The sequence below is a fragment of the Rhinoraja longicauda genome, chromosome 10 (genome assembly GCF_053455715.1).
Source record: "Rhinoraja longicauda isolate Sanriku21f chromosome 10, sRhiLon1.1, whole genome shotgun sequence".
NCBI classification, from domain to species: domain Eukaryota; kingdom Metazoa; phylum Chordata; class Chondrichthyes; order Rajiformes; family Arhynchobatidae; genus Rhinoraja; species Rhinoraja longicauda.
In genome coordinates, this window is record NC_135962.1 from 61,590,770 (window position 1) to 61,608,793 (window position 18,024).

Consider the following 18,024-nt stretch of genomic DNA (forward strand, 5'->3'; position numbering starts at 1 on the left):
TTCCTCTAAACTCCAGCGCCGACAAACGCTCATCATATGTTAACCCACTCATTCCTGGGATCATCCTTGTAAACCTCCTCTGGACCCTCTCCAGAGCCAGCACATCCTTCCTCAGATACGGGGCCCAATATTGCTCACAATACTCCAAATGCAGCCTGACCAGCGCCTTATACAGCCCCAGCATTACATCCCTGTTCTTGTACACAAGCCCTCTTGAAATAAATGCGAGCATGGCGTTTGACTTCTTTACTACCGATTCGACTTGCAGATTAATCTTCTGGGAATCCTGCACCAGCTCCCAAGTCCCTTTGCACCTCCGATTTCTGGATTCTCTCCCCATTTAGAAAATAGTCCATACCCACGGCGTACCTGTGTAACTCCCCTCATACAGAATATTCACCCCACACTCCCCAGAGTTAAACCAAGAGAACATTTACTGTAGCCTAATGTTAGTAAACAGTATGAAACAGTTTATTATTTGTAAAACTAGCTTGATAAATGCTTTGTAAATGTACAGGTATGGGTGGGGGGATTTCCATAAGGCAGGCGGTAGCATGTTTTCACAGATTCAAAGTCTGCCACTCATCAGGTTCTGGGTTCAAGTCCATCTGTCACAGCTCTGCCCGACTGATCATCTGAAAGTCAAAGACTCCTCATTGTCTGCACCTCAGCTGTCTCTGTGGCATCTGCACCCTTGCTAAAGCTGCCCTGGGCTCCGCTACTGTGTGTGTCAGCCGGCCAGCACGGCTCCCTGTGGGACACTCCCTCACAACAACCTCACCATCACCCTCCAGCCCGACCACCAACTCTGCACCCACCTTTCCCCGAGCCCTCCTCACGTGCAGCCCTGTCAGAGACTGTGCTGGTCCATGTAGACCGCATCCACCGCACCACCCTGGTCGATGTACAGTCACATCCTCCCTCAGGGCAGTGAGACGTTGACTTCCATCTCTGGCCACCCCTGTCCAGTCCCTGCCTGTAGAGTGGTGGTGTAGCCCCAGCCCAGCGGCTTTCTGCAGTCCAGGGACCATGCTTGCTACCCTCCAATCACTCTCACCGCATGTGTGGCCAGCGAATATCCAAACACTTTCCCACGCACTAACCTGTCAGTCTGCTGGCTCCTCACCACTGGGGTCACCCCTGCAAACGCACCTCGCCGTCTGGCAGAGATCTCTCCGCCCAGTCCATCTGTCCCTCTCCATCCCTGTCCCTCCGCCCAGTCCATCTGTCCCTGTCCATCGCTGTCCCTCCGCCCAGTCCATCTGTCCCTGTGCATCCCTGTCCCTCCGCCCAGTCCATCTGTCCCTGTCCATCCCTGTCCCTCCGCCCAGTCCATCTCTCCCTCTGCACCCTCTCCATCCTCCATGCCTCACTCTCCACGTCCCCATCTCTCCGCCCTCTGGCAGAGCTATCCATCCCTCTCACACCCTCTGCAGGTTGAAACCAGCTCTGGTGAAGGGTTAATCGCTGTGGACCTGAAACATTGGCCGGTTCGGTATCCGTTGGTGGAACGTTACGCCCCCCCGCCCCCTCCAGGGCAGGCCTTCCCTCCATCACCTCTGTCCCTTCCTCTACTCGACTATCAGTACTGTTTAGTGTTCAGACCATGTAGTGTGTACAGTCACACAGCCCCCGCTGTGGGGGGGGGGGGGGGGTTGTGGGGGAAGTCGTGGAGGGAGTAATGTGGAGAGACAGTGGGGGAGGGGTCATGGGGAGAGGAGGGTGTGGGGGACCCGGGTGGGTGGGCATGTGGGTGGGCTGGGGGCGGGTTAGGCTGTGGGTGGGGTGGGGGGGCTGTGGGTGGGCTAGGGGCTGTGGGTGGGGTGGGGACTGTGGGTGGGGTGGGGACTGTGGGCGGGCTAGGGGTGGGGGACTGGGTGGGGGCTGTGGGTGGGCTGGGGGCTGTGGGTGGGCTGGGGGCTGTGGGTGGGGTGGGGACTGTGGGCGGGCTAGGGGTGGGGTGGGAACTGGGTGGGCTGGGGGCTGTGGGTGGGCTGGGTGCTGTGGGTGGGCTGGGTGCTGTGGGTGGGCTGGGGCTGTGGGTGGGCTGGGGGCTGTGGGTGGGGTGGGGACTGTGGGTGGGGTGGGGACTGTGGGTGGGGTGGGGGCTGGGGGCTGTGTGTGGGTTGGGGACTGTGGGTGGGCTGGGGGCTGTGGGCGGGGTGGGGGCTGTGGGTGGGGTGGGGGCTGTGGGTGGGCTGAGGGCTGTGGGTGGGGTGGGGACTGTGGGTGGGGTGGGGACTGGGTGGACGAGGGGCTGTAGGTGGGGTGGGGGCTGTGGGTGGGGTAGGGACTGTGGGTGGGGTGGGGACTGTGGGTGGACGAGGGGCTGTGGGTGGGGTGCACTCAAGACTATAAGGCACTGTACGCTAGGCGGCATGGAGGCACTGGGCCGGATCCCCCACGAGGCAGGCTCAGCGTGGGGACCACCTGTAAACATGACCCACCCTCCCCATGCACACCTACAGGGGGGAGGGTAACCCCCCCGCTGTCTCCGTCATTCGAGGCAAGCCGCAGGTGATGGGACGATGCAGACCCACACGCACCCAACTACTCGATCTGGCAGAAGGCCGGGTGCTGGGTCGAGGGGAGGGGCTGGGGTGAGATGGCACTGGGATCCGGGGGTGAGGGGAGGGAATCGTGGGCCGAGGGAAGGGGGGGCTGGGGTGAGGGGGCACCAAAATCTGGAGATGAGCGGGGATCAGAATACTGGGGTGAGGGGAGGGAGTCGTGGACGAGCTGGGGCGAGGAGGGTGGAGGTTCCGGCCTGGGACTGGGCAAAGGGATGTTGGGGTCCAGCGGTGAGGGGGGGTCAGACCCTTGGGGTGAGGGGGGATCGTGGATGGTTGTGGGGTCAGACAAGAGGGTTCTGTGGTCTTGGAGTGAGGAGAGGCAGGGGTCCACAGAGGGGTTGGACAGGGGTGGTCCGTGTTGGGTGGTGGTCACCACAGGTCCCTGCTCGCTGCTGGGCTGGGCTGCTGGTTGTGCCTGGGCGCTGAGGGCCTGGATGGCAGCCCAGAGTCTCTGGTTCTCCTCCCGCTGAGCTTGGACCTGCGAGCAGAGAGAACGGTTAGAGTCATAGAGCACAGAATCAAAGTCAAAGTTGTACAGCATGGAACCAGGCCCTTCAGCCCAACTTGTCCATGCCGGACCATGTTTGGCTCATATCACTCTAAACCTTTCGTATCCATGAACATGTCCAAACGTGTTTAAAATGTTATAGCACCTGCCTCAACTACCTCCTCTGGCAGCTCGTTCCATATACCTACCACCCTCTGAGTGAAAATGTTGTCCTTTAATAGGTTCCTATTAAATCTTTGCCATCTTAACTTCAATGTTCTCTGGTTCTTGATTCCCCTACTCTGGGTAAAGACTGCGCATTCATCCTATCTATCCCAGTTATTATTTTGTACACCTCCATAAGGTCACCCTTCAGCCTCCTGCGCTCCAAGGAATAAAGTCCTCGCCTGCTCAACCTCTCCCTGTAGTCCAGCCCCCCTTGACCTGGCAACATCCTCATAAATCATTATCCGCCTTAACGACATCCTTTCTCCAGCAGGGTGACCAAAAGTGAACACAATACTCTTAAGATAGACACAAAATGGTGGAGTAACTCAGCGGGACAGGCAGCATCTCCGGAGAGAAGTAATGGGTGACGTTTCTCGACCCGAAACTTCACCGAATCCTTCCCTCCAGAGATGCTGTTTGTCTTTATGTTCGGTTTAAACCAGCATCTGAAGTTCCTTCCGACACAATACTCTTAAGTGCAGCCTCACCAATGTCTTGTACAACTGTAACATAACATCTACAATTTCTTCATTCAATACCCTGACTGACAAAGCCCAATGTACTGAAAGACATCAACCACTCTATGAACCTGTGACGCCACTTTCAGGGAACTCTATCTGCAGCCCCAGATCCCTCTGCTCTACAACACTCCCCAGGGCCCTGCTGTTCACTGTGAAGGTCCTGCCCTGGTTTGACTTCCCAAAATGAAATGCCACGCATGCTGAAGGCACTAGATGCTGAAGGTACTATTGTGTATGAAGGTAGACAAATCTCCAGGGCCTGATCAGATAAATCCAGACGACATTGTGGGAAACCAGAGAGGAAATTGCAGGAGCTCTAGTTGAAATTTACGAGTCATCTTTAGATACAGGAGAGGTGCCGGAAGACTGGAGGGTGGCAAATGTGCCTCTTTTCAAGAAGGGTTGCAAGGAAAATTCTGGGAATATAGGCCGGTGAGCTTAACATCTGTAGTTGGTAAGTTACTGGAGAGTATTCTGAGGGATAAGTTATACAGGCATTTAGATGGACAATGGCTGATTAGAGATAGTCAGCATGGTTTTGTACGTGGGAGGTCATGTCTCATAAATCTGATTGAGTTTTTTGAAGACGTGACCAAGAAGGTGATGAGGGCAGAGCTGTAGATGTACAAATGGACCTCAGTAAAGCATTCGACAAGGTTCCGCATGGTAAGCTGCTCTAGAAGGGTAGATCGCATGGGATCCAAGGAGAGATAGATCAATGGATAGAAAATTGGCTTCATGGAAAGAAGCAGAGGGTAATGGTGGAAGGTTGCTTATTGGACTGGAGGCCTGTGACTAGTGGTGTGCCTCATGGTTCGATGCTGGACCCATGACTGTTTGTATCTATATCAATGATTTGGATGAGAACATAAATCGCAGGATTAGCTAGTTTACTGATGATACAAAAGTGGATGGTTTTGTAGATAGTGAAGATGGTTGTGAACGATTGCAGCAGGATCTGGATCGATTGGCCAGGTGGGCTGAGGAATGGTTGATTGAAATCGAGAAGTGTGAGGTGTTGCATTTTGGGAAGGGTCTATACAGTGACTGGTAGGGCTTTGGGGAGTGTTGTAGAACAGAGGGATGTAGGAGTGCAGGGGCCTGGTTCCTTGAAGGTGGTCCCACAGGTAGATAGGGTGGTCAAAAGGTGTTTGGCACATTGGCCTTCATCAGTCAGCAGAGTTTTGAGGATAGAAGTTGGGAAGTCATACTGCAGTTGTATAAGACGTAGTTGAGGCCGCATTTATAGTATTGTGTTCAGTTCTGGGCACCATGTTGTAGGAAAGATATTGTCAAGCTTGAAAGGTTTAGAGAAAATTTATGAGTCATAACTCGAGGGTGTGAGCTCCAGGGAGAGGTTGAGTAGGCTGAGTCTCTAATCCTTGGAACGCAGGAGGATGAGGGGTGATCTAAAAGAGGTGTATAAAATCATGAGAGGAATAGATTGGGTAGATGCATCGGGTAGATGCACAGGTGGATCGAGGACCAGAGGACACAGGTTCAAGGTGAAGGGGAAAAGATTTAATAGGAATCTGAGGGGTAACTTTTTCACACTAAGGGTGGTGGGTGTATGGAACAAGCTGCCAGAGGAGGTAGTTGAGGTAGGGATTTGTTAACACTGCCCAGTCCATCAGCGCCTCTGACCTCCCCACCATCAAAGGGATTTATCGTAGTCGCTACCTCAAAAAGGCAGCCAGCATCATCAGAGACCCACACCACCCTGGCCCCACACTCCTGCCATCGGGAAGAAGGTACAGGAGCCTGAAAGCTATAACGTCCAGGTTCAGGAATATCTTCTTCCCTACAGCCATCAGGTTATTAAACACTACAACCTCAAATAAGCTCTGAACTTCAATAGACTATTATTATTATTGCACTACTATTGTTTGGTTTTTGAGTATGTGCGTGTGTGTGTGTATATATATATATATATATATATATGTATGTATATATGTATGTGTGTACTTGTATGTGTGTATATATACACACTGAACTTTTTCTCTATCATATTGTTTACAGTGTACTATGTTTACATATTCTGTTGTGCTGCAGCAAGTAAGAATTTCATTGTTCTATCTGGGACGTATGACAATAAAACACTCTTGACTATCCCAACGTTTAAGAAATAGTTAAGACAGGTACATGGATAGGACAGGTATGGAGGGATATGGGCCAAATGTGGGCAGGTGGGACCAGTGTAGCTGGGACATGTTGATCGGTGTGGGCAAGTTGGGCTGAAGGGCCTGTTTCCACGATGTATCACTTTATGGCTTGACTCTATAATAATTGTTGACCACCATCTTTGCTATTGACGATACTACCCATTTCAGTGTCTTATGATGAAAGAATGGGTCGACTGGGCTTGTATTCGCTGGAATTTAGAAGGATGAGGGGAAGTTATAGAAACATAAAATTCTTAAGGGGGTGGACAGACTAGATGCAGGAAAAATGTTCCCCATGTTGAGGGAGTCCAGAACCAGGGGTCTGTTTAAGAATAAGGGGTGGGCCATTTAGGACTGAGATGAGGAAAACCATTTTCACCCAGAGAGTTGTGAATCTGTGGAATTCTCCGCCACAGAAGGCAGTGGAGGGCAATTTACTGGATATCTTCAAGAGAGAGTTAGATTTAGCTCTTGGGGCTAACGGAATCAAGGGATATGGGGAAAAAGCAGGAACAGATTACTGATTTTGGATGATCAGGCATGATCATATTGAATGGCGTTTCTGGCTCGAAGCGCTGAATGGCCTACTCCTGCACCTATTTTCTATGTCATCTTTAGACTAATCCCGCCTGAGAGAGGAGGGAGGAGGGTTGCCACTGACCTGTTGCTCCAGCCGATCGATGAGCTCCTCCTTCACCTTCAGCCGCTGCTCCAACTGTTGGGAAACACACGGGTGGTGGGTCAGGTCACAGGATCAGACCCCCCTCACCGAGCTACCACCCCCCCACCCCCCCACACCAGAGGCATGTTGCTGACGCTAACTGCCCCCACTCCCCTCAACCTCAGTCTCCCACACACCCCCTGACAGACTCTGCCAAGGATTGGTACATCTCACCCCTCCCGTTCTCCTGCGCCCCCCCGTTCTCCCCGTCCTCTCTCCCCCCGTCCCCATCTCATCCCTACACCCCTCATACTCATCCTTACACCCCTCCTCTCCTCTCCTCCTCATTCCTACACCCCTCATCCCCATCCCTTCTCTCATCCCTACATCCCTCCTCTCCTCTCTCCTCCTCATCCCTACACCCCTCGTCCCCCCTCTCTCCTATCTCATTCCTGCACTCCTTGTTCCCCCCCCCCCCAGTGGGTCACTCACCCCAGCGAGGCTCTGTAGCCCCCCGTTCAGCTGGGCTGCGGTCTGCCGTCCGTTCTCCTGCGCGCTGTGTTGCTGTTCCATGCACTGCACCACTGCCTGCTGCAGCACCCGCAGCTCAAGCTGAAGCTCGCCGCATGCACATGGTGCCTGCACTGTCCCCTGCGCTGCCCCCAACTCTACGCTGCTCACCTGGGGGAGGTGGACGAGCTACAGGAGAGAAAGGTCGGGAGGGGAGGGAAATGGAGCGTACAGGGAGGGGGGGATAAAGAAAGGGGGGGAATGGAGGGTGGAGGGGGAGAGGAGAGGGCAAGGTCAGGCAGATTGAGGAGATTCAGTACATTGATAAATACTCTTGAACTGCAGGTGTAGCGTCGCAAACACGCCGACTGGTTGGTTGCATCACCACCTGGTTCAGCAACGTGAACGCCCAGGAATGATGGAGATGACAGAGAGTGGTGGACACTGCCCAGCCCATCACAGGTACTGACCCCCCACACACTGCCCCCCCCATCACCCTCCCCCTCACACTGCCCAGCCCATCACACACTGATCCCCCCCCACTGCCCAGCCCATCACACACTGACCCCCCCCACTGCCCAGCCCATCACACACTGCCCCCCCCCCCCACTGCCCAGCCCATCACACACTGACCCCACCCCCCCCACACTGCCCGGCTCATCACACACTGACCCCCCCCCCCACTTCACACTGCCCGGCCCATCACACACTGACCCCCCCCCACGCCACACACTGCCCAGTCTATCACACACTGACCCCCCCCACCATCACACTGACCCACCCCACACTGCCCAGCCCATCACAGGTACTGACATCCCCACCATGGAAGGGATCTACAGGGGGCACTGCCACAAAAAGGCAGCCAGCATCATCAGAGGCCCACACACCCTGGCCACACTCTCACTGACCCACACCACCCTGGCCACACTCTCACTGACCCACACCACCCTGGCCACACTCTCACTGACCCACACCACCCTGGCCACACTCTCACTGACCCACACCACCCTGGCAACACTCTCACTTACCCACACCACCCTGGCCACACTCTCATCTCACTGCTACCATCGGGAAGAAGGTAGAGGAGCCTGAAAACCGAAACCTCCAGGTTCAAGAACAGCTACGGACCTTGTCTTTGCACCTATTATGGTCTGGTTATTGATAATTACTGATCTGGCGGGGGGGGGGGGGGGGGGGGGGGGGGGGTGTTGCCCCTCTGCTTACCGCGGGTGTTGTGGCTGCCCCAGTGGGTGCGGGTGCCTGTACCCCGGGCGGGGGCTGCCCGTAGGGGAGGGTGTCAGCACTGGCACGGCTCCCATCCACCTCCCCCGCATTCTCCGGCATCTCCGGCATCGGTATAAACTCCGTGTTCTCCAGCTCCTGTGGCACAGCACACGCCATCACACCGCGTGTGGAATAGAGCACATGTGAGCAGACACAGGCCTCAGGCACGAAACATGGACCAGGTGTGCAATGGAGAAGGGACCGCGTATGGCACGGAGTCACGGAGAAGGGACCGCGTGTGTCACGGAGACGGACCGCGTGTGTCACGGAGATGGGACCCGCGTGTGGCATGGAGTCATGGAGACGGACCGCGTGTGGCACGGAGATGGGACCCGCGTGTGTCATGAACCGCGTGGGGCACGATGGGACCACGTGTGGCATGGGGATGGTACCGCGTGTGGCACGGAGACGAGTCGTGTGTGTCATGAACTGCGTGTGGCATGAACCACGAGTAGCATGGGAGACCTGATCACGTGCAGGCAGACCACGTGTGAACAGACTGCGCAGACGCAGTCTCCACCGTGCGCTGTCACGCACGGGCAGAGCTGCAGTCACCCACCGCATGTGCATGCGTGCGGTCACGCACTGCACACGGTAGCTGGACATACACCTCATCACAACTCACAACAGACGTGTACAGAGTACCTGCACACGCAAATAGTGACATGTGCCTGGGCACACACCAGGGCAAACCGAGGCCCAGTGAGGAACTACACACCCACACACAGGACCACACCCACCCACACAGGCACACACCCAGTGCACCCAGTCAGAGATCCCACCCCCAGTGTGACTCCCTGGGGGGGGGGGGGGTTGTTGCCCCCCTGCTTACCGCGGGTGTTGTGGCTGCCCCGGTGGGTGCGGGTGCCTGTACCCCCGGGCGGGGGCTGCCCGTAGGGGAGGGTGTCAGCACTGGCACGGCTCCCATCCCCCTCCCCCGCATTCTCCCGGCATTGGGATAAACTCCGCGTTCTCCAGCTCCTGTGGGCACAGCACACGCCATCACACCGCGTGTGGAATAGATCGACTTCCCCCTCCCTCCGCCCCGTTTCCTCCTCGTTTCACCCACCTCATCCCCCCTCTTCCCCACCTCACTTCGATGTTCCCCCGCCCCTCCCCCTCGCAATGCCACCTTCCTCCCTCGTGCTCCCCCCTCCTCACACCACCCTTCTCTCCCCCCTCGAGCCCCCCAATACCCCTCATGCCTCCCCACCCACCCTCACCCCCCAAACCTGTATTTGCAGCAGCCACATGGCGTAGTGGTAGGCACTCATTCACTGGTGCCTTTCCCCATGCCCACACACCCCGCCTCTCCCCTCTGACTGGTGCCCTCTCCCCTCACGCCATCCCGTTCTCCTCTTCCCCCTCGCCCCCAGCACCATCCCCCCCCCGTACCTGGCTCAGCCACTCGAGGACTCCCCCCCCCCCCCCCCCCCCCCCCCACCCCCCCCCACCACTCCCAGCACACCCCCCCCCCCCCACTCCAGCACCATCCCTCCCCCGTACCTGGCTCAGCCACTCGAGGACTCCCCCCCCCCCCCCACTCCCAGCACCATCTCCCCCCCCGTACCTGGCGCAGCACTCGGGGCACGAGCTCTCTTCCAGCTGGCTGGCGGAGGGTAGGGGGTTGAGGATGCCAATGCCCCTCCGATCCTCCGCCGTTCGCTTCATCCGCTCATCGTCCGTCTCAGCGCCACCCTCCTCCTCCGGGGAGCCCTGCGGAACTGTACACACACCTCACACATGGGCTGTACACCACACCTCACACACGGGCTGTACACCACGCCTCACACACGGGATGTACACCACGCCTCGGACACGGGTTGTACAACACGCCTCACACACGGGCTATACAACACGCCTCACATGGGGGCTGTACACCACGCCTCACTCACGGAGCTGTACACCACGCCTCACACACCGGGCTGTACAACAAGCTCACACACGGGGGCTGTACAACACGCCTCACACACGGGGGCTGTACAACAAGCCTCACACATGGGACCATGGGCTGTACAACATGCCTCAAACACGGAACTGTACATCCACCTAACACACGGAACTGTACAACACGCCTCACACACGGGGCCAGGGGCTGTACATCACTCCAACACACATGGGCTGTACCACATGAGTCACACACGGGACCAGGGGCAGTACAACACGCATCACACACGGAGTGAGGGACTGTGCACAACATGCCCCACAGAGTCAGGGACGACACAACACTGCTCACACACAGGGCGAAGGAGGGGACAGGACACAACAACTACCTGTGCGCACATTCAACGGAGTATGTCACATGCAGTGCATTTGAGAACTATGTTCACACAACCAAACCTTTGTGTGTTGTGAGACGACACGTGATATGTGCAAGGAGAGGGTTTACCAGAGTGATGCCTGGATTAGGAATCAGGGAGCAGTGGGCAGACTCGGATTGTTTTCTCTGGAAAGTCAGAAACTGCGGGGGAGACCTGATGGAGGTTTATGGAATTATGAGGCACTGATAGGGCAGCCAGCCAGAACCTTTTTCTCAGGGTGGAAATATCAAAGGACTAGAGGGCACAGCTTTAAGGTCAGTGGAGCAAAGTTTAAAGCAGATGTACAGGGCCATTTTTCACGCAAGAGGATAGCGGGTATATGGAACATGTAGAGCCAGGTACTATTGCAACGTTTTACATTTTACAGCCACATGGACAGGAAAGGTTTAGAGGGGTATGGGCCAAACGCAGGCAGGTGGTAATAGATGGGGCATTGCCATGTAGGTGGGTGTGGGCAAGTTGGGCTGAAGGGCCTGTTTCATTGCTGTATGGCCCCACTGCAGCTGGACACACACTGAACCACACTGCCGACTGGACACGCACTGAACCACACTGCCGACTGGACCACACTGCAGCTGGACACACACTGCAGCTGGACACACACTGAACCACACTGCCGGACTTGGACCACACTACCGACTGGACCACACTGCAGCTGGACACACACTGAACCACACTGCCAACTGGACACACACTGCCGACTGGACCACACACTGCCGACTGGACCACACTGCAGCTGGACACACACTGAACCACACTGCCGACTGGACCACACTGCCGACTGGACACACACTGAACCACACTGCCGACTGGACACACACTGCCGACTGGACCACACTGCAGCTGGACACACACTGAACCACAACTGCCGACTGGACCACACTGCCGACTGGACACACACTGAACCACACTGCCGACTGGACCACACTGCCGATTGGACCACACTGCCGACTGGACACACACTGAACCACACTGCCGACTGGACCACACTGCCGACTGGACACGCACTGGACCACACTGCAGCTGGACACACACTGAACCACACTGCCGACTGGACACGCACTGGACCACACTGCAGCTGGACACACACTGAACCACACTGCCGACTGGACCACACTGCCGACTGGACACGTACTGGACCACACTGCCAGCTGGACACACACTGGACCACACTGCCAGCTGGGACACGCCACTGGACCACACTGCCGACTGGACCACACTGCCGACTGGACCACACTGCCGACTGGACCACACTGCCGGCTGGACCACACTGCCAGCTGGACCACACTGCCAGCTGGACCACACTGCCAGCTGGACCACACACTAGACCACACTGTCAGCTGGACACGCACTGGACCACACTGCCAGCTGGACACACACTGGACCACACTGCCAGCTGGTCACACACTGACCACACTGCTGACTGGACACACACTGGACCACACTGCCAGCTGGTCACACACTGGACCACACTGCTGACTGGACCACACTGCCAGCCGTTTACTCCACACAGCTGAGCCGTACTCACCAGCTCCGATAGACAGACCGCTGCTGTTTGAGCGAAGGGTTTTCGACACAAACACGATTTCTGTAACGCAAAGGCACAGAGCAGGTTATCGGAGGAGGTTTGCTTGCACACAACCGGGCCCAAGCTCAGTACTTAGGGAGTGCCACACTGTTTATTTAATATACCAAAAATAATGTATTCAACTACTTACAATAATATTTACACTAAATTATGCAAAACAAACCCACCACCACAATACAAGTAAAACAACTTTTCATTAAACTACTAGTACCCCCATTCTTATCAAGGATGCATTCCCAGCAGTCCCGGAAATCCCCTAACCCTAATGCGCCCGTGCCACCGCGTGTAGTCCCTCTCTAAAACCCCCGGGAGCGGACGTAATCCCCCGAAACGATGCAGGCAGCCGGCTCGGGCAAAGCCCTCTTCCGCCTGGCGCCGTGACTCACGGATGGCCAGCTTGGCCAGGCCCAGGAGCAAACCCAACCAGGACATCTTCAGCCCTACCCTCTCCCCCTACGCACAGGGTGTCCAAAGATAAGGATGGTGGGTATGAAGTGCAGCCAGAAGGCAAGGAGCTGCCCCTTTAGATATTGGAACAGGGGCTGCAACCTCACACACTCCATGTACAACACCAACCGCCACATTGCGCCCGGACGGTGAACGAGGGCGAGGAAGTGCAGGGTGTTGAGGAGGAGCCCGTACAGGACACGCCTCCCTGCGTCTCGGAGGGAGATGAAGAGTGTCGAGGAAAGACGGGCTCATGTGTGGGAAGATGCCCAGCGAACAGGTATCTGCAGGGTCCTGAAGCAGAGAGCCGCCACCTGGGTGCGAATGCACACCAGCGACTGAACGCCCTCCTCGATCAGGAGTCTCGGGATCGCTGCCAGAGACCCCAGGGCTTTCCGTTGCCCCAGAAGAAGTCCACCAACTTCCTCAGGATGATCTCAGCAAAGGTGGCCGGTGTGGGACCAAAGAACATGGAGGCCACGAGTTGGTTAATGACCAACACCCTGCCCCTGTGTAGGAAAGCACTCTGAGAAGACCCGACCAGCGCCCCCAGCGGGTGATGATTTTGTTTCTAGCTCCTGCCAGTTTGCCGGCCAGGTCTCTACAGCGGGGCTCAGGTAAACTCCCAGGTAGAGGAGGTGCCTGGATGTTCCGCGTGAAAGACCGCATCTTCTCCGGTAGGGAGCCCACCTGCCATGGACCCACCAAGAGCCCGGAACATTTCCCCCAGTTGATCCTGGCAGAGGAGGCGGGCCGAGAAGACTCGTTGGGCACTCGCGCATCCTCGGCAGGTCGGCGGGGTCGGTGACCATGGGGAACACATCATCGGCATAGACCAAGAGGACCACCTCCATATCCGGCTCGTGTAGAACCAAGCCCGTCAACCTCCTCCGAAGCAGACTAAGGAATGGCTCCAGGCAGATGGCGTACAGTTGGCCTGACATGGGGCAGCCCTGACGTACTCCTCTGCGGAAGGGAATGGGGGCCGGCAAGGATCCGTTGACCTTGACGAGGGCACTCCGCAGTGGCGTATAGAAGCTGGATCCAGGCCACAAAGTGCGGTCCGAACCCAAACGCCCGCAGAGTCCTCAGCAGTCCTCTCGTGAGCAACCCTGTTGAAAGCTTTCTCCTGGTCAAGGGAGAGAAAGGCAGTGAGTACACTGGTCTCCTGAGCCAGGTAGACCATGTCCCGGACCAGATGCATATTGTCCTGGATGGACCGGCCCGGGACCGTGTAGACTGGTCAGGGTGGATATCACTTGGACCAGCACTGGGCCCAGACGGTTGGCCATTGCCTTGGCAAAGACCTTGTGGTCAGTACAGAGGAGGGAGACTGGGCGGCCAGTTCTTTAGAAGGCGGAGATCGCCCTTCTTGGGCAGAAGGACCATGACAGCCGTCCACCAAGACAGGGGCATCTCCCCGGTCGCCAGGCTCTTCCCCAGGGGACCATGGTGTAGTCCACAGGACCATGGTGTAGTCCACACAGGACCATGGTGTAGTCCTCCCCCAGGACCATGGTGTAGTCCACACAGGACCATGATGTAGTCCACACAGGACCATGGTGTAGTCCACACTCTGGACCATGGTGTAGTCCACACAGGACCATGGTGTAGTCCACACAGGACCATGGTGTAGTCCACACACAGGACCATGGTGTAGTCCACACAGGACCATGGTGTAGTCCACACAGGACCATGGTGTAGTCCACACAGGACCATGGTGTAGTCCACACAGGACCATGATGTAGTCCTCCCCCAGGACCATGGTGTAGTCCACACTCTGGACCATGGTGTAGTCCACACAGGACCATGGTTGTAGTCCACACAGGACCATGGTGTAGTCCTCCCCAGGACCACTGTGTAGTCCACACTCTAGACCATGGTGTAGTCCACACTCTGGACCATGGTGTAGTCCACACAGGACCATGGTGTAGTCCACACAGGACCATGGTGTACTCCACACAGGACAATGGTGTAGTCCACACAGGACCATGGTGTAGTCCTCCCCCAGGACCGTGATTACATCAGTCACTGAAAGTAAGCATGCAGGTACAGCAGGTAGTGAAGAAAGCCAATGGCATGTTGGCCTTCATTGCGAGAGGATTTGAGTTTAGGAGCAAGGAGGTCCTACTGCAGTCGTACAGGGCCCTGATCAGACCACACCTGGAGTATTGCATGCAATTTTGGTCTCCTAATTTGAGTAAGGACATTATTGAGGGAGTGCAGCGTAGGTTCACCAGGTTAATTCCTGGGATATATGATGAAAGAATGATATATGATGAAAGAATGGGTCAACTGGGCTTGTATTCACTGGAATTTTAGAAGGATGAGCAGGGATCTTATAGAAACATATAAATTCTTAAAGGGTTGGACAGGCTAGATGCAGGAAAAATGTTCCCCATGTTGGGGGAGTCCAGAACCAGGGGCCACCGTTTAAGAATAAAGGGGTGGCCATTTAGGACGAAGATGAGAAAAACTTTTTCACCCAGAGAGTTGTGAATCTGTGGAATTCTCTGTCACAGAAGGCAATGGGGGCCAATTCATTGGATGTTTTCAAGGAGAGAGATAGATTTAGCTCTTGGTGGCTAAAGGAATCAAGGGATAAACAGGAACAGAGTACTGATTTTAGATGATCAGCCATGATCATATTGAATGGCGGTGCTGGTTCAAAGGGCTGAATGGCCTCCTCCTGCACCTATTTTTCTATGTTTCGACTTCTGACAGAAACACCGGTCCCACAATAGCCACAGGGAGTGAAATCCTCCCCGCTTCCCCGTCTAGGTGATCCAGAACCTTTTGAGCGAGTCTGTGAATCGGCGATCCTCCAGCGGCCGGTTGTTGAAGTGCCTGTACATGGACCACACCGCCCACGTGTGCAGCGGGATGAACTCTGCCAACACCTGGTGGTGGTCCGAGCACGGCACTGGCCGCAAGGAGGCCACTGAGACGCAGGAAACGTGCGCCCGTGAAATGTACACGAGTCGGGGTTGGAGGTTTCACCAAGTCAAAGGAGCCCACCAGCTTCCCGCTTGTCCCCTCTCCTCGCCTCTCTGCCCCGCAGAACCTGATGAGCTTGCAGGATGTGGGATCACCTGAGTAACCTTCGTCTGCGGCTCCCCTTCCTCCCTCCACCCCGGGCTGGATTATGGGGTTGCCGACTCCCTACTTGGAGTTTGAAGGGACAGGTGGAACCTTCCCGTCCTCTGCGGTCTGGTTTTCCAGGCGCCTCGTCTTCTTGGCCCACCTCGCGTCCCCCCTTTCTTTTGACTCTCCTCTCTGTGCAACCCCAGGGTCCCCGACTCTACTACAGTGGGAGTGGGAGGAGAGGGGGGGGGGGGAGGGAGGAGGGTTCGTGGCACCGAAGGTAGAGGCCTCTGCCCGGGATTTGTTGCAGGCATGGCTGGCACTTTGGACGCTCTGATGACCAGTAGAAGGTGAAATCTCACCCGTCTACATGGAAGCACCCATCACCTTCCTGCTCCTGAACCAGCTGCACAGACAGATGTGACGCAGTTCCTCTTTCCAGAAGCCCTGGGATATTGGGGTGATGTCCGGAAGAACCTTCCCCAGGTGGGGAAGGAGGGCCTTATTTGGGATGCAGAGCGGACGATGGACAAGACCACACACTGCACGGTGGTCACTATGGGCTCAACCTGCAGGAATGTTCCCCCACTGAGACCCCGTGACCCGCAGCTGTGTTCACCCCCATTTTGATGGCAGATAGCACCGCCACGGCCATTGCACCGCGCAGTCCTCTAAGGTCAATTGCAGATAACCCCAGCTGGTCTTCGCTGCCCCTGCAGCAACAACAGGGATTTCTCACCCATCTACATGGAAGCACCCATCACCTTCCTCCTCCTGAACCAGCTGCACAGTGGCAGTTGCTGGAATCCCCTCGTCCCTGCTGGTCTTGCTGAGAGAATGGAGGGTCCGTCAGCTGCAGGTTGCCAGGCCGCCTGCCCGCCGACAGTAGAGACAGTGTAGAGATCCTCCCGCACCACAAAACCAGACCGGGCAGTAACAGCGAGACAGTAAGTGGGGGGGGTGGTCCGGGAAAGATACAAAGTGCAGGAACTGTATTCTCCCCCTTTCTATGCCAGTCCCCTGGCTGCCAGCTAGTGGTGGGAGCAACACTGTTTGACAGCAATACTGCACACAGCCCAAAACACACAGAAACTCCTCACTAAAATCTCTGCAAAGTTGCAGTCCTCCAACGTCCCAAAGACCTTTAAACTCACAACATTGTGCTGTTTTTCCAAGCTCCAAGACGTACCGTCGCACTGTGGGGGGGTTGAGGGAGGGGAGGGGGGGGTTGAGGGAAAGGTGAGGGAGTGGGGTGGGGAGGGGAGAGGGGGGTAAGGGAGATTGCAGGAGAGGGGGGATGAGGGAGGGGGGTTGAGGGAGCGGGGGGTTGAGGGAGGGGAGGGGGGTTGAGGGAGGGGTGAGGGAGATTGAGGGAGAGGGGGGTGGGGGAGGGGATAGGGGGGTTGAGATTGCAGGATAGGGGGCATGAGGGAGGTTGAGGGAGAGGGGGGGTTGAGGGAGGGGGGGTTGAGGGAGTTGAGGGAGGGGGTTGGAGAGGGGGGGAGAGGAGTACTGACCGGCGATGAGGATGGTGTGCCAGCCGCGGCAGGACAGGTCGGACACGTTGTGCAGGGAGCCGAAGATTGGCCGTGGCCAGGAGGTGCAGATGTCGGTGCCGAACCCGCGGTCACTGGCCGGCATCCCCAACCGGCCGTTACCCCCGTTACCCCAGGCAAAGATCTGGTTATCTGTGGACACACACAGGCAGAGTCACACACCGCACAGGTACGGGGGTGGAGGAGGGGGTTGGGGCAGAGGGGGGGGGTCAGGGCAGGGGTGGATCGGGGTGGTGGGGGGGTCAGGGGCGGAGGGGGGATCGGGGCAGAGGGGTGGTTGGAGGTGGAGGGGGAGGTCGGGCGGGGGGGGGGTCAGGGGCGGAGGGGGGGTCGGGGTGGAGGAGTGGTTGGAGGGGGAGGTCGGGCGGGGGGGGATCAGGGGCGGAGGGGTGATTGGAGGCGGAGGGGTGGTTGGAGGCGGAGGGGGGCAGGGGAAGGTGGGGCGGGGGGGTCGAGGCGGGTCAGGGTGTAAGACTCAGGGGTTCAGTGACGGAGTCGGGTTGGTGACTAAGTGGTCGGCCATAAGGGGGTCAGAAGTGGGTGATTGTCGGTTTGGTTTGGGGTTGGTGAAGAGGTCGGTTATGGGGCTGGGGGTCGTGGGG

The 18,024-nt window shown here is 56.8% G+C and overlaps 1 pseudogene across 1 annotated transcript in view; it reads right to left on the minus strand.

Annotated features, from left to right (window-relative positions):
- Positions 1-475: 475 nt before the first annotated feature.
- The window catches only part of LOC144597546 (uncharacterized), an 18,802-nt pseudogene continuing 1,253 nt past the window's right edge, over positions 476-18,024 (minus strand). Inside the window, exons 2-9 of the transcript XR_013547758.1 lie at positions 17,384-17,554; positions 12,276-12,335; positions 10,006-10,150; positions 9,259-9,417; positions 8,367-8,522; positions 7,125-7,331; positions 6,633-6,686; positions 476-3,051 (exon numbers count right to left, since the gene is read on the minus strand). The product of XR_013547758.1 is annotated as an uncharacterized LOC144597546 (transcript). The remainder of the gene's footprint in view (positions 3,052-6,632; positions 6,687-7,124; positions 7,332-8,366; positions 8,523-9,258; positions 9,418-10,005; positions 10,151-12,275; positions 12,336-17,383; positions 17,555-18,024) is intronic.